General features: G+C 43.4%; 1 long non-coding RNA gene across 1 annotated transcript; it reads left to right on the forward strand.

The window, feature by feature from the left end:
* The first annotated feature begins 3,159 nt into the window (after window positions 1–3,159).
* Window positions 3,160–15,718, forward strand: LOC141278677 (uncharacterized). The gene is made up of 3 exons (XR_012331715.1): window positions 3,160–3,883; window positions 14,236–14,410; window positions 15,482–15,718. It is a non-coding gene; the product is annotated as an uncharacterized lncRNA (long non-coding RNA).
* The last annotated feature ends 636 nt before the right edge of the window (window positions 15,719–16,354 follow it).

Genomic DNA, 16,354 nt, shown 5'->3' on the forward strand with positions numbered 1-16,354 from the left:
CTTCATTGCTGCGTGTGGGCTTTCTCTAGTTGTGGCTAATGGGGGCTACTCTTCATTGCAGTGCATGGGCTTCTCATTGTGGTGGCTTCTCTTGTTGCGGAGCATGGGCTCTAGGCACACGGGCTTCAGTAGTTGCAGCACACGAGCTCAGTAGTTGTGGATCATGGGCTCTAGAGTTGTGGCTCATAGGCTCAGTAGTTGTGGCACACAGGCTTAGTTGCTCCAAAAAGCTAAAACTAGAACTACTGTATGATCTAGCAATTCCACTCCTGGGCATATATCTGAAGAAAATTAAAACATTAACTTGGAAAGATACACGCACCCCAATGTTCATAGCAGCATTATTTATAATTGCCAAGATATCAAAGCAACCTAAGTGTCCATCAACAGATGAATGGATAAAGAAGATGTGGTATACATATAAAATGGAATACTACTCAGCTATTAAAAGGAATGAACTTTTGCCATTTGCAGCAACAGGGCTGGACCTGGAGGGTACTGTGCTTAGTAAAATAAGTAAGATACAGAAAGACAAATACTGAATGTTATCATTTATATGTGGAAATGTGGAATCTAAAAATTTAAACAAAAGAATGAATACAACAAGACAGAAATAGTCTATATAGAGAACAAACTGTGTCTACCAGTGTGGAGAGGGAAAGGATGGGGCAAGATAGGAGTAGTGGATTAAGAGATACAAACTACTATGTACAAAATAAATAAGCAACAAGGATATATTGTACAGCACAGGGAATATAGCCAATATTTTATAATAACTATAAATGGAGTATAAGCTATAAAAATAGTGAATCACTGTGCTGTACACCTGAAACTAATATAATATTGTAAATCAATTATACCTCAATTAAAAAAAAAAGCAAGCCATAGGAAAAAATGAGATGGCCTGGAAAAAGAATACAGAGTGTCTAAGAGAGAACCCAAAATTTTAGGTTTGGTAACGAACACCGCAGATGATGCTGTAAATTCATAACTAGAGCAACAGGAAGAAGACCAGAAGAGTGCAGTATCCAGGATAACAAGGAAAAGACTTTTTGAGAAAGGTAGAATGGCCATCTATAATATATCGGATGCTCCTGAGAGCTCAGGTAAAATAAAGATGTAAAAGTCCACTGGATCTGGTAACACAGAGGTCTTTGTTAGCCTTAGCCAGAGGGAGTTCGGTTATGCTATGTTGAGTGGAATCCTGGTTGAGTGGGAGTGAAAAAGAGCCGGGTTCAGCAGCAGGCCAGTGAGCTGTCTTCCTGGAGGGCTGATCTATAAGGGGTGCTAAAGCAGTATCAGAATAAATTTGTAAAATAAACTTGGGTTGGTGGGAAATGAGGGCTAATGGTATAGGTTTTCTTTCTGAGGTGAGGAAAACTTTCTACAATTGACTGCTGATGGGAAGGAATCAGTAAGGGGGTTGAGGAAGGAGACAACGGGGAGCATAATCAATAGTCAAAGTTCAGAAGTCAAGAGGAGATGGTATTCAGAACAGATGGAAGGAATGGCCTGGGAGATGAGAAAGAACAGCTAGTCCAATACAACAAGAGGGAAAAAGGAAGAAAGAGAAGCATGGGAGTGACACAGTTATGTTTGTAGACTGCGTGTAGAAAGTTGAACTCACCCCTTTGTTTTTTTTTTTTGTTTGTTTTTTGGGTTTTTTTTTTTGCGGTACGCGGGCCTTTCACTGTTGTGGCCTCTCCGGTTGCGGAGCACAGGCTCCGGACGCGCAGGCTCAGCGGCCATGGCTCACGGACCCAGCCGCTCCGCAGCATGTGGGATCTTCCCAGACCGGGGCACGAACCCGTGTCCCCTGCATCGGCAGGCGGACTCTCAACCACTGCGCCACCAGGGATGCCCTGAACTCACCCCTTTGGATGCTTCCATTTTTCTGTGAGTCAGGAGGTGTGTATTAGTTTTCTATTGTTGCTGTAACAAATGATCGCAAACTTACTAGCTTGAAATAACACAAATGTATTAGCTCACAGCTGTGCTGGTCTCTTGGTTTCTCTGCTCCAAGTTTCAGCAGGTTCTGGCAGGCTTCCAAACTCCTCAGGTCATTAGCAGAATCTAGTTCTTTCCGCTTGCGGAACAAAGGTTTCCATTTCCCTGCTGGCTGTCAGCTGGGGGGTGGGGGGGTCACCTTTGGCAGCAGAGGCATCTGTCCCAGAGCTAGCCACAGCATGTTGAATCCTTCTCACAACTGGAATCTTTCTTACTTCTCTGCCACATCTCTTTGCCTCCGCTGGAGAAAGTTCTCTGTTTTTAAGGAGCATGTGATTAAATTGGGCCCACCTGGATAATTCAGGATACTTTTTCTATTGTAAGACCCATAATCTTAATTATATCTGCAAAGTCCCTTTTGCCATGTAATGTAACATATTCACAGGTTCTAGGGATTAGGGCATGGACATCTTTGGGAGGCCCATTCTGCTGAGCGCAAAGTGACATCATCAAGTGAGAACAGGAAGTGGAAGACGTGAGAGGTTTTAGAGAGAATGGGAAAAGTTTGAAGTAACCACACTGGAGAGTAAGAACATGAACTGACTAGAGAAACTCTGTGAATGTGACAGATGGCACGGTTGGGGCCATGGTGATACCAAGAGTGGCTTTCTCTGGCAGCACTCAGCCACTTGGACATGGCGCAGAGAATGGGAGTAGTGATGGAATAGACAGGCAAAGGGTCTCTATTCTGTTCCATTGACCTATGTGTCTGTTGTGCCAGTGCCGTATGGTTTTTTTGTTTTTAATAAGTTTATTTATTTTTAATTTTTGGCTGCATTGGATCTTCACTGCTGCACGCGGGCTTTCTTCAGTTGCAGCAAGAGGGAGTTACTCTGTTGCAGTGCACTGGCTTCTCATTGCAGTGGCTTCTCTTGTTGCGGAGCACGGGCTCTTATAGCGCAGGCTTCAGTAGCTGTGGCTCACGGGCTCTAGAGTACAGTCTCAGTAGTTGTGGCGCACGGGCTTAGTTGCTCCGCGGCATGTGGGATCTTCCCAGACCAGGGCTCCAACCCGTGTCCCCTGCATTGGCAGGCGGATTCTTAACCACTGAGCCACCAGTGAAGTCCCTCCTTCCATTTTAATATTGAGATCTGTCATATCGACGGCTCCAGGTGGTCTTTATGTGGTCAACATCCAAGGGATCGAGAGAACAGTACCAAAGGTGCATCAGTCGGGGGAATCTGGCTGGTTGAAATATAGTACTTGAATCAGAAGTAAGGGCTGGTCTAACCTCTGGGGTCTGTGTATATGCCTGACTGGCTAACTTTGAGTTTGCTTTGTTTTTACTCTTTGACCCTCACTTCTACCATAAAGGGGTAAGTGTTGGGACCACATGAGAAATGGCAGATATATTTCTGAGAGTCTCCTGGAGGGTAGTGGGAACAGGTGCCTTGGAAAATTCAGCAACAGCAAAAAGGAGGCCTGCATGATAATGACTTGATTCCCACAGAGGTTAGCCTGGAGCAGCATTGCCCAAACTAGCCAGTTTGCTAAATACCATCATCATGTGGGGCCCACCCATGACTCAATGAATCTTCAGGGGACGGATTCCTGACACCATGTTTAGTAAGTGCCTGAGGTGATTCTTTTTTTTTTGCCACACCACGTGGGCTTAGCTCCCTCCTGACCAGGGATTGAACCCAACTCCCCTGAGGTGATTCTTTTTTTTTTTTTTTTTTTACAGTACGCGGGCTTCTCACTGTTGTGGCCTCTCCCATTGCGGAGCACAGGCTCCGGACGCGCAGGCCCAGTGGCCATGGCTCACGGGCCCAGCCGTTCCTCGGCATGTGGGATCTTCCCGGACCGGGGCACGAACCCGTGTCCCCTGCATCGGCAGGTGGACTCTCAATCACTGCGCCATCAGGGAAGCCCTGAGGTAATTCTTATGCTGAGGAAAAACTTGGAAAATTTTAGCTTAAGGCAATGATTCTCTACCTTTTTCCCTATATAGTTGAGCAAATTTCCCTATATAGTTGTGTAATTTGCTCAATAATAATTATTATTATTTCTAATAATAAGAAATATTAGCCATAATTTTCAATCAGGGACCATGCCCTCCTGGACGGGGCTATCAGAATTACAAGACTGTCTGGGATTGGGTAAGAAGGAGGAACGAAGGGAGCCTAGTGTGGATTTAAGTCGCTTTAAACAGATTCCCCAGAGAAACTGAGGCTCCTTCTCACTAGGGAGGGTCATCCTCCACCACCCTACTTCCAACCTCCTTCTCTGTTTGACAGTCACTGGTCTGGACTCTAGCCAAGAGGAAGAGAATTCCCTAATGAGCTTACTAGTTATATTCTGCTGTTTAGAGTGTTCTATGACATAATTCTGGTCAGGCTGCCTCTAGAAAGCCAGTCACCTTGCTATTCTAGCAAAGTTGAGTTTTAAGCCTGCCAAACTAAAGACTGGACTTCACAGACTGGTGCCCAAAATGACCCCCTGTAGAACACATCTGGACAGCTTGCTAGCCTCCCAGGCCTCACTCTCTTTCTTCATTGGCTGGATCTCCAGCTGTATCCCTGGTTATATTCCAATTAGAATGTGCATACACACACATCTTCCTCCATATGGTTTATTAAGGCACTGTATATGATTTGTTTTTACTGTGATTTTTAAATTATTCACACTTTAATATTAATATTGTTAAAAGTGATAACAATAAGGCCATTATCTACATAACTTTTACAGTTTACAAACTGTTTACATAAGGGTACTGTACATGATGATATCGCCTTACTCCAACTTGACCTTTAAAGGGACAGGACAGAAATATAGATCAATGGAACAGGATAGAAAGCCCAGAGATAAACCCACGCACATATGGTCACCTTATCTTTGATAAAGGAGGCAAGAATATACAGTGGAGAAAAGACAGCCTCTTCAATAAGTGGTGCTGGGAAAACTGGACAGGTACATGTAAAAGTATGAGATTAGAACACTCCCTAACACCATATACAAAAATAAGCTCAAAATGGATTAAAGACCTAAACGTAAGGCCAGAAACTATCAAACTCTTAGAGGAAAACATAGGCAGGACACTCTATGACATAAATCACAGCAAGATCCTTTTTGACCCACCTCCTACAGAAATGGAAATAAAAATAAACAAATGGGACCTAATGAAACTTCAAAGCTTTTGCACAGCAAAGGAAACCATAAACAAGACCAAAAGACAACCCTCAGAATGGGAGAAAATATTTGCAAATGAAGCAACTGACAAAAGATTAATCTCCAAAATTTACAAGCAGCTCATGCAGCTCAATAACAAAAAAACAAACAACCCAATCCAAAAATGGGCAGAAGACCTAAATAGACATTTCTCCAAAGAAGATATACAGATTGCCAACAAACACATGAAAGAATGCTCAACATCATTAATCATTAGAGAAATGCAAATCAAAACTACAATGAGATATCATCTCTCACCCATCAGAATGGCCATCATCAAAAAATCTAGAAACAGTAAATGCTGGAGAGGGTGTAGAGAAAAGGGAACACTCTTGCACTGCTGGTGGGAATGTAAATTGATACAGCCACTATGGAGAACAGTATGGAGGTTCCTTAAAAAACTACAAATAGGGCTTCCCTGGTGGCGCAGTGGTTGAGAGTCCGCCTGCCAATGCAGGGGACGCGGATTCGTGCCCCGGTCTGGGAAGATCCCACATGCCGCGGAGCGGCTGGGCCCATGAGCCATGGCCGCTGGGCCTGCAGGTCTGGAGCCTGTGCTCCTCAATGGGAGAGGCTGCAGCAGTGAGAGGCCCGCGTAGCACAAAAAAAAAAAAAAACTACAAATAGAACTACCATATGACCCAGCAATCCCACTACTGGGCATATACCCTGAGAAAACCATAATTCAAAAACAGTCATGTACCAAAATGTTCATTGCAGCTCTATTTACAATAGCCAGGAGATGGAAGCAACCTAAGTGTCCATCATCGGATGAATGGATAAAGAAGATGTGGCACATATATACAATGGAATATTACTCAGCCATAAAAAGAAACGAAACTGAGTTATTTGTAGTGAGGTGGATGGACCTAGAGTCTGTCATACAGAGTGAAGGAAGTCAGAAAGAGAAAAACAAATACCGTATGCTAACACATATATACGGAATCTAAGAAAAAAAAAAGTCATGAAGAACCTAGGAGTAAGACGGGAATTGAGACGCAGACCTACTAGAGAATGGACTTGAGGATGTGGGGAGGGGGAAAGGGTAGGCTGTGACAAAGTGAGAGAGTGGCATGGACATATATACACTACCAAAGGTAGAATAGATAGCTAGTGGGAAGCAGCTGCATAGCACAGGGAGATCAGCTCGGTGCTTTGTGACCACCTAGAGGGGTGGGATAGGGAGGGTGGGAGGGAGGGTGATGCAAGAGGGAAGAGATATGGGAACATGTGTATATGTATAACTGATTCACTTTGTTATAAAGCAAAAACTAACACACCATTGTAAAGCAATTATACTCCAATAAAGATGTTTTTAAAAAACAGGGATGGGACTTGAATTGCAAATTTATTTAATATCAAATGCTCTAAGATTCAGAAGAAAGTAATTGCCTGTAATAGCTTTAAAAAACCACTTTCTGTTTTCTTTTGTGCTTTTAAAACCCATTGTTTTCCATCTAATTTCTTGACATTACATCACCCCTACCCACCCAACCTGGCATTCTTCACTTTCTGTTGCCCTTGCCCTTTTGTAGCTACGTCTCATAAATTAATTGTGTCCTTCTTTTAATCCTCTCTTCCTCTGGTCTGGTTTCCTTCATTATACAGTTGACACTTGAACAATTCGAGGGTTACGTGTGACCACCCTCCACACAGTTGAAAATCTGAGTACAACTGATAGTGGGCCCTTCATTTTCTTGGTTCCTCTGTACTTGCAGATTAAACCAGCTGTAGATCATGTGGTACTGTAGTATTTACTCTGGAAAATACTGAGTTTTATAAGGGAGACAAAAGTATAGCCTATATTCCTGGTTTCAAAATGTTCTCAATACAGTTGGGAAAATAAGATAAGCACATCACAATTACATTGATGAAAATGTAATGATATTTCATCTGGAAGTAACTTAAAACTTAATGTACTTATTTCACATTTGTTTTCAAAGTTTTTCAACCCAACTCATGGATGACATGCCATGCTGTTTAGAACCCACTTTAATTGTGTCTACTAGTGCCAACAGCTTCTGGGTTTCCCCTGGTCCCTCCATCACTAGGATAATACCCCTTGAAATATGTTAGGGAATTAAAGTAGTAGATATCTAAATAAATGAAAAAGTTAAGAGGAAAACATAGAATAACAATAATAATTATATTCACTGAAATGCTGAACCATGGGCATACAGCTATACATGTCCTCATACAGTTAGGGTCTTGTCAGGAAAAAGATGATATACCCAAAGGGTTTAACTACAAAGAGTTTAATGAAGGGACTAGTTATAAAGGGTGTAGTCAGAGAGGCCAGTACAAAGATAAAATAAGACGATGGAGTGCCCAGGGACATTGGGAAGTCATTACTAACTCTAGGCCTGAAGGGGAAAGAAAGGGAAAGATGTTTCCAGCAGCAGATAAGAGCCAGCTCTGTGTAAAGGGGGCAGCCTGATGGGAGCTATGGCCTTAGGGGGAGGAGTGTGACCAGGCAGAACTGTTACAAGAGGGGAAAGAGTGAGAACAATGACCCTGACTTCCCTCTCCTCCTGCCCTCAGATTTCCTCCTGGTGACTGACCCTAACCCAAAGCTGAAGGGTAAGAAAACCCAGACCATACCGTTGGTAAAGGTTTAGTGTCCAGGGGTACAGAACAGAGCTGAGATGGGTGAGAAGGGATCTGGAAGGGCAAACAGAGAATAACCAGCACAAATCCCTACAGAGTTTTAGGAGTCTCTGCAGGTAGGTTTATGGTAAGGGATTTCCAAGGCAGTGAACTCCAGCATCCTCAGCCTGGTTGGCAATAGGCATAATAGGGCAAATTGAAGAGACCCATGACCTTAGAATTTAACCTAACGAGTCAGTCTCCCAAACCCCCTCCCACCACACACCAACTACGTACTATATAGTTTAAATGTAGCCAAGTTGTTAACATGTTTACCCCTATTATTTTGGTGGGAAAATGCTCTTTTGTCAGGCCAAACTTTACCATTAGAGTAAGGGCCAACTGGGAGAAAATGAAGCCGACGTGAAGGTAAGGTAAGCAGTGACGCATGGATGCTGTGGACAATCCCAAATTAAACCACACACACAACAAAAACCATCCTAAGGTTTGTAATGCAAAGACTCCCTAAATGGCCTCTCCTCAGAAATATGCAGATCGTCTATGGTCAGGATGTTAATGAATTCGAATTAATTTGTGAACGCATTCTAGGGGTACAGTAATACACAAAATGTTCTTGAGTGTCACAATTTACCAATTGCTTAGTCAGTTGAGACTCTGGGGCCCCTGGGACTTCCCTACTGGTCCAGTGGTTAAGACTCCATGCTTCCACTGCAGGGGGCACGGGTTTGATCCCTGGTTGGGGAAGTAAGATACCTCAAACTTCAGGAGGCAGCCAAAAAAAAAAAAAAAAAAAAAAAGACTCTGGGGCCCTTTGCCTGGGGCAAATGACCTTCTCTGGCCAGGTAATCTGACCATGGACTCCCAGGCGTTGCCTGTTGATTCTCCTATACAACTGGGCTTTGATTAAGGAGACAGTGAAAGGAAAGTAGCCTGCTCTTCTCATCTCCACCTACTTCCTGGCCTCCAATTCCACATTATCTTGACCAAATCGTGGTCATTTTAAATAGAATCTCCATGTTCAATAAACTGTGCTATAGAACAGATGAGAACAGAGAAGCGGACATTGCATTTGTCAGTTAGGTCACTGGTGTCCTTGGCCAGACCAGTTTCAGTGGAAGACAGCCTCCCCCCTGGTACGCCGAGGTAGGCTGGTGAGGTATGAATGACTGCAAGGGGGCTGAAAACTTAGCCCCTTAAGTTCCTGACATGGCCGGGAGGAGCTAGATTGACTTTGATGTTGTCCTCAGGATACCAAATACATATAGTAATTTTCTCTGGCTGCCGGGACATGGAAAAGTTTGGAAAGCAGAGCTACATAGTGATAGCAGTGGAAGTCAAATTGCAATTCACAAGGACTAAGTGGAGACATGGAGGTGGAAGCTGTGAGTGTAGAGAAGTCTTTCCAGATATATATGTCAGTGAAAAGAGAGAGAGCAAATAGATTGATTCTAAGCAGGTTTTTAAAAAATTATTTATTTTGCTTATTTATTTTGGCTTGTGCCGGGTCTTAGTTGCGGCACGTGGGATCTTTGTTGTGGCATGCATGTGGGATCTAGTTCCCTGACCAGGGATCAAACCTGGGCCCCCTGCACTGGGAGCACGGAGTCTCACCTGGACCATCAGGAAGGTCCCTCTAAGTAGGATTAACAGGCAGATGCTTGAGGACATTTGTAACAAGTAGAGAAGGGTCTGCCTGTCTAGAGGAATTACAGATACAAGGGGGAGAAAAGGAAGGCACTGTTAAGGTGGGAAGGAAGAATGCTGAAGGATTTCACCACTCTGGCTACTATTTTCTTTGTTAAAAAGAGGTTGAGTTATCTGCTGAGAGTGAGAGAGACGGGATCTTGATATGGGGTTTTAAGAGAGACATAAAGACTTGAAATGTTTGCTATCAAAAATGAGAAAGGAAGCTGCCAAAAGATAAGTAGAATTTCGCCAATGTTGAGAGCCAGGCTGAGAATGGAGCTCATAAATGTGTAAGGAAGCTAATCGGCAGTTATATGTTTCACACAGCCGGGACAGGACGCCTGGGGGCTTGAGAAAACACAGTGTTAGACGCTTTTATCTAGGACCACGACCTGGAAGAGCGAGAACAGTAGAAAAGAGAAGCTAGCAAGAGAATTGAGGCAGCTGCTAATCAGAGGAGGGACAGGATTTGAACTTGTTAAAATAAGAGTTCTGCCTTGTTTGTCTTGTTCATTGCTGTATCTCCCGTACCTGGAGCAATGGCTCTTAACTGTGGATTATAATCACCTGGAGAGCTTTAGCAAGTCCTTATGCCTAAACTGCACCTTGAACCAATTAAATTGGACTCTCTGGGTGAGTTCCAGGCATGGTATTTTTTTAAAGGTCTCTGAATGATTCCAGTCTACAGCCAAGGCTGACAATAACTGGTCTAGAACAATGTCTGGCATAAAGTAGAAACCTAATAAATTCAGTTCAGTGAATGGAATTCAGGTCAGATTACAGAGGCTCTAAAACTAGGAAGGGGGACTTCCCTGGTGGTGCAGTGGTTACGAATCCGCCTGCCAATGCAGGGGACACGGGTTCGAGCCCTGGTCTGGGAAGATCCCACATGCCACGGAGCAACTAAGTCCGTGCGCCACAACTACTGAGCCTACGCTCTAGAGCCCACAAGCCACAACTACTGAAGCCTGTGCGCCTTGAGCCCGTGCTCCGCAACAAGAGAAGCCACCGCAATGAGAAGCCCGTACACCGCAATGAAGAGTAGCCCCCGCTCACCGCAACTAGAGAAAGCCCGTACGCAGCAACAAAGACACAACGCAGCCAAAAATAAATAAATAAATAAATAAAAATAAAACTAGGAAGGGCTGAGGTTGGGAAAAGGGTTAAAGACTGAAGTCTCCATGAACCTGAAGTGTAGGTTTGAGGCCATTGTTTTCAGAGAGGGATTTATAAGTTTATTAGTTTGGAGTAGGCACAGTTCAAGCGGTACGGTTTCACCTGTTTCTGGCTAAGGGATTTTGCGTATGTACCAGGGGGTGAAGCTTGCTACAGCATGGCAGTTAAAGATCTGAAGTTATGGTGTTGGACGGTTTGTGAAGTTAAAATTTAAAGTTGCGCGGGGCATGACCAGAGGGAAGCAGGGGAGGAGGACTTGAGGTTCATGGCTCTCAGGCTGGATGTTGATTTCAGTTGAACTGGTTCTGACTTGCACTTCCCCCTAGTATCTTCATGATCGTAAATTCATGTTTTTCAGCAAATTTTCCAGGCCTTCGGAGTCTGAGATCACCTTTGCTTCCCTGGGACTGGGTCCACCTTACGCTAAGACACACACACTAGTCTTACTGTAAATTAGTTCATACCTTTTCCTGCTTTCAAGAGAGTATCAGGTGAAGGCATTGAAGTTTAGGAAAGCAAAGAGTGGTGAAATGTGGAAAACGCTGTCTCAATTCACCACCCTTGCAATTTTGCTTGAGGCTGTTCCAGTCAGGACTGCTACTGAGCAAAGATGACAACAGAAACAAAAACAAACCATAAAACTAACCTCCCACCCAAATCCCATAATGGTTTTGGAGAAGCACAGTGAGGCCAATGACCTCTAAAATGGCATTTCTTCTTCAATTGATTAGATATTTACTGCTCACTTATCACAACCCACAACCTCTATATGGGATTACATTGAACTCTGACCGTAGATAAGGTGCATTAGGTGATTAGGGTGGGTTGGGCTCCCATAACAGAGCTAATTTACCCTCCCCAATGCCCAACACCCAAGTCATTTCCAAGGAATTATTTATAAATAGTTGGATACAGTATGGTCAGGTGGTGAAGAAGTTTGTAAATCATTATTTTATCATATGAAGAAGTAGTTGCACTTCTCCTCCAGGTTTGGTAAATATTAACTTTCTAGCTGGAAAACTGAAGTCCTAATCATCTTGGCGACACTGTGGTCATATGACATACCTGGGGGCAGCTCCAGATGGCAGCATGTAAAACAAATGATAGGGGGCCTCAAGCAACATTTGATTAAGAATTGTTCTCTTTGTGGGAGGAAATCAACACTCGAACCAGCTAAGCTGGCGAGCTCTCCTCCAGTGCCTGCTGCTGGGGCAGGATGTTTGGGGAAGTTTCACGAGGACAGTAACACCCCTCACTGCAGTAGGTGAGAAACAGTCACAGTGGGATCTACATAGGAAAGGAGACTTCAGACTGAAGACGAAGTGCCCACCAAAGCAGCAGGATTGAGGAAGGACACCAGGTCTCTCCATCCCATTGTCACTACGCTGTCCCAGTTCACCACCTTCCAGCCCTCACTTAGAACCTAGAAACTGCAGCAGCTTCCCAAAGGGCGTCCTGCCTCCTGACCCCCTCCATTCCATTCCCTAGTCTGCAGCCATCAGGCTCTTTCTAAAATGCCATTCTGGTTTTATCACCCCCTATTTGAGCCCATTACCTGGCTTCTCATTTCTCCCATTTCTCAGGGTAAGGTCAACTTTGAGTATAGCTGAAAAGCTCTATTAATGACTCGATTTCTGCCTGCCACTCCCGGCTTCCATTCTTTACTACGTCAAACTTCTAGTTTGTTTAAACCGGTGAAGCTCTCTGGCTTCCTCTTCTGGGAACTCTCTTCCTCTTTTTACTCTGGTGAACTCCTCCTTACTTTTTAGGACTCCCTTTCGATATCCTAGTGGGCGCTCCTATAGCATTCTAAACTTCTATTATAAGTTACTGCATCTCTTAGGCTGTTTAATGATCTGCCCGTCTTGCTGTACAGTATTAGCTCATGGTGAGTGTTTAATATTCACCACACCCTATTAAGCATTTTCCTTGGCATATCTCATGTGATTCCCGTAAGAATCCTGTGAGGGAAACACTTGATGACAAATAATTAAACCGAGGCTCATGTTAAGTTATTTGCTTAAGTCCTACAGCTAGAAAGCTCCATAGGGCAAGATGGCGTTGCTCTTGCCTATCATTTGATCCCTGGCAACAAATGTATACCTAGCCCTTAGCTGTAGCTAGCACTTACCTTGCACTTAGAATGTGCTGGGCATATCTCAATCTTATGTCAATAGGATGGGGAAACTGAGATAAAGGTTAAGTGACCTGCCCATGGTCACACAGCGAGGAAGTAGCCAGGCTGTGATTTAAACCTAAGCATCTGGCTTCAGAACTTCTGCACGCTTAACCATTAGATTGTCCTTCCTTTGCATGAGCAGAAATGCTTCAAGTTGCAGAAATGTTAAGGAAAGAGGTGAAACAGTCAATAAAGCAAAGCAAATCGAGACTCCTTTTTTTTTTTTTGGCCGCACCACGTGGCTCACGGGATTATAGTTCCCTAAGCAGGGATTGAACCTAGGTTCCCCTGCAGTGGAAGCGCAGAGTCCTAACCACTGGACCACCAGGGAATTCCCCAAGACCATCTTTAATTAGGCAATTTGTTAGTCCTTCAGACAGCCTCCCATGAAGTCTTCACATTACCCACAACAGAAAGATAGATGCATAGTTCTCACCAAATGAAAACATGTCTGGAAGAAAAAACCATTTTCTATATTGTAGTGTCTCAGCTTCACTGAGTAATCAGTGATTTAAAAGACATTCAACTAAAATTTCCTTTTTAACACTGCAATATATACTCAAATGACATTCTCTAGAGAAAATGGGGAGGGAAATCCGGTGGGATTATGGTGAAAAATTGAAGTCAGTCTGCTGTCTTGGAAGAGCACTGCTGTTGTCTGAGAAAAAGAGAAGAATGAAAAAATCTTTGCAGTTCCTAACAAGGCAAAAAAAAGTTTAACTTGGCCTTGTCAAGTACAAATAGGACTTGGGTGGCAGAGAGAAAAAAGCAAAGAAATGCTTTTGTAGTTGTATTTTTCTCCCTTCCCCAAATGGAAAATTTTATTGCTGTTTCTTCTGATTTCTGAATTGTTTTGATGGTTTCTGTGACACTGACTTGTTTTAAAAAATCATCTCAGCAGGCTTTTCCTTTTGATAAAACAGAAAAAATTTGAATAATTCATGGAAAACATTTTACTTTTTGGAGAATGGAGGGAGAATGATGACTTGGGGGATACGAAGGCAAGAGGATCTCTAAGTGAGTGAGGGATCCCCTCATCATCAGAAGATGCAGCTGGCAGTAATTGTCAGGAAGCTGAGGCTAGAACCTTATTTGACTTGGCTGCTGTCTTTTGTTAAGAGACAAGAGACAATGGTTATTGATCAGGGATAATGGCTTGGTGATGGAGAGTTCACTGGATAAGGGACAGGACCTGTTCATGGATTTAAGGAGAAGAAGGTGATAGAAAAGGAAGAAACAAGCGTGATCCCTAGATGTGTGGCTTTGGCTTCTGGGTGGAGCCTGTTATTGACATAGGGAAGGAGAGATTTAGGGGAAAAAATTTTAAAATTCAATGTTGCACATGTTAAGTTTGAAATTTCTGCACGAGAGTCCTACCTGATCTCCCTTGTTCTACTCATACTCTGTTACAGTATCTTTTCACGGTGCAGCAGCAAGAGGATCCTTTTAAATTGTACTCAAAGCCATCCAATGACGCCACATCCAGCTCCGAGTAAAAGCCAAAGTCATGGCCTCGTCTTCTACACACGTCCTTGTTCATTCCCTTCCAGCTGCACTGTTCTCCTTGCTGTCCCATGAACATACCAGGTACACTCCCATCTCAGGATCTTTGTAGTGTCTCTTTTTTTTTTTCTGGAATGCTCTTCCTACAGATATCTTAGCTATCTTACTGACCTCACCTCTAAGCCTTTGCCCAGATTTCAGCATCTTGGTAAGGTCTACGCTGATCACCCTATTTAAAACCACGACTGCTCTTCCATCCCTAGCACTCTTTCTCTTTTTACATAGCACTTCTGTTTCATCACCTTCTATTATACCATGACCCCCCCTTTTTTTTTTTTTATGGCCATGCCGCATGGCTTGTGGGATCTTAATTCACCAACCAGGGATTGAACGTGGGCCCTCGGCAGTGAGATCACGGAGTCCTAACCATGGGACTGCCAGGGAATTCCCTATACTATGATTCTTTTATAAGGTCAATTGTTAATCTTCATTTCCTCTCGTTGGAGCGTAAGCATCACGAAGGAGAGAAATATGATACTAATATATCCCAAGAATCTAGAATATTCCATGGTACATAGTAAGTACCCAATAAATATTGGTTACTATGCGTATGGTTAAATATGAGTAAAAATAATTATTCGATGTCTAAGAAATGTCAAATAGATGGTTGGATAGATGAGTCTAGACCTCAGAGGAGAAGTGAGGTCTGGAAGTATTCATCTGTGATAAATTAGTTAAAAATATGAGAATGAATAAAGTTACCCAAGGTAAAGACATGACTAGGAAAGAGACATTCCAATTTTAAGACTCAGGAAGTGTCAACATTTTGACATCAGGTAGAGATGGAGAAACCAATAAAAGGCGGCAGATATTTAGAACCAGTAATGTAGGAGAAAAACCAGGAGATACCTGGGTGGGACGGGGTGGGGGGAGTACTGTGTGAAGGAAAGAGGAGTCAACAATGTCATCTCCTCCTGTGTAGCTAGGTGAGATAAGCCTAGAAAATCCTCCATTATATTGGCAACAAAGGAGATCTTTGCCCACCTAGGTAGGAACGGTTTCTGGGAAGATGGAAGCTGAGGTGGGGTTTGCCAAAATGGCTTGAGGGGGACTTCCCTGGTGGTGCAGTGGTTAAGAATCCGCCTGCCAATGCAGGGGACACAGGTTCAAGCCCTGGTCCAGGAAGATCTCACATGCCGAGGAGCAACTAAGCCCATGGGCCACAACTACTGAAGCCCGTGCGCCTAGAGCCCATGCTCCGCAACAAGAGAAGCCACCGCAATGAGAAGCCTGCACACCACAACGAAGAGTAGTCCCCGCTTGCCACAACTACAGAAAGCCCGTGTGCAGCAATGAAGACCCAACACAACTGAAAAATAAATATAATAAATAAAATTCTTTAAAAAAAATGGCTTGAGGATATACTGGAGGACTGTACTTTAATATAACTCCACCAAATAAGAACAAAGGATAACAAGGGATAATAACTCACAGGGTCAGAACTGATAGGAAAGGAGACAGCAACAGATCAGCAATGTCAATACATTTTTGGAAGATGTGAAGAAGTAGAAGCTGACTTAACTTAGCAGAGCAGGGGGATATATGCCTATGTGCCTGGGGACAGTGGCAGAATTGAGGAGTTTTAATGATGAACAAGTCAGTTTGCCATGTAGAACTCTTTAGATGTTCTGCACTTGGATCCAGCAGGTACTACAGAAGGTAAAGGTAATATGCCTGGATAGAAAGAGGGATGGTGGTTGAAAATTTTTATAGAATAGTTGAGCTCACTGATTCCCTTCCTTACATGACCTACCCAGAGGACCACAAATCCATGTACCTCCAGCCTGCCCAAAGAGTTTCATGCTCTGGAGAAACTGGATCAGAGAGAGACACTTGACTTTGGGACACCAGGTCTAAGGCAAGGATAGAACAAGGCATGGAGTTGTTATTTTTTTTCCCATGGGTTTCGAATGCAAGTTTTATTTTTGAATTCCCATTGAAATAAATTTGTTAATCTTTGAAAAATAT

This window comes from Tursiops truncatus, chromosome 5 (genome assembly GCF_011762595.2).
Source record: "Tursiops truncatus isolate mTurTru1 chromosome 5, mTurTru1.mat.Y, whole genome shotgun sequence".
NCBI lineage: Eukaryota > Metazoa > Chordata > Mammalia > Artiodactyla > Delphinidae > Tursiops > Tursiops truncatus.